Source organism: Lupinus angustifolius, chromosome LG08 (genome assembly GCF_001865875.1).
Source record: "Lupinus angustifolius cultivar Tanjil chromosome LG08, LupAngTanjil_v1.0, whole genome shotgun sequence".
NCBI lineage: Eukaryota > Viridiplantae > Streptophyta > Magnoliopsida > Fabales > Fabaceae > Lupinus > Lupinus angustifolius.
In genome coordinates, this window is record NC_032016.1 from 21,252,192 (window position 1) to 21,253,174 (window position 983).

Here is a 983-nt window from a genome sequence, read left to right on the forward strand (position 1 = left end):
CTTCTCAAGGTTCTCTTATCGGTTTCTGAGGCACCAATGGGATACTCATTTTTCTGTATATAGACCTTGACATCATAATACCATGACTTCCCATCTTGCTCTACCTCTATAGCACAACAATGTATTGGTTGATCTCTACTTTCTATTTTGATGAGAGGATGATATTTCCCACGTATATGGAACATTGAGGATAATGTGGATAAAACATCGGTTAATCTGTTATCCTCTCTCGGAATATGGTAGAAGTCGATCTGCTCGAAGTGTTCAACCATTCTATGGATATACTCCTTATAAGGTACTAGTTTGTTGTCACGGGTCTCCCATTCTCCTTTTAGCTGATGGATGACCAGGACTGAGTCCCCGAAGACCTCTAGAATTTTAACCTTTCTTTCTACTGCTGCCTGCAAACCCAGGGTGCATGCCTCATAATATATTGTTGGTGCAATCAAAGCATAACCTGACCGTAATAGGAGTGAAGTCGCCTACTGGAGATACGAGTACGACCCATATGCCGTGTCCGAGTGCATTGGATGCCCCATCGAATACTAACGTCCACACACCATCCTTTGTTGGTTCTCCCAAGGATAGACTCATGATACCCTCATCTGGGAACTCTTGGTTCATTGGTTCGGTCTTCTCTATGGGTCGACTAGCAAGATAATCTACAAGGGCACTACATTTGCTTTCCGTGTCACATATACTATATCATTTTCCGAAAATAAGACTTTTCATCGAGCAATTCTTCCTGTTAATATTGGTTTCTCAAAGATATACTTCACAAGATCCATCTTTGAAATCAGCCAAGTGGTGTGACTCAACATATACTGCCTCAATCGACGAGATGCCTAGGCTAATGCACAACATGTACGTTCTAGCATTGAGTATCTCGTCTCGCACTCAGTGAACTTCTTGCTTAGATAGTATATGGCTTGCTCTTTTCTGCCTGATTCGTCATGTTGGGCTAAGACACATCCCATAGAGTC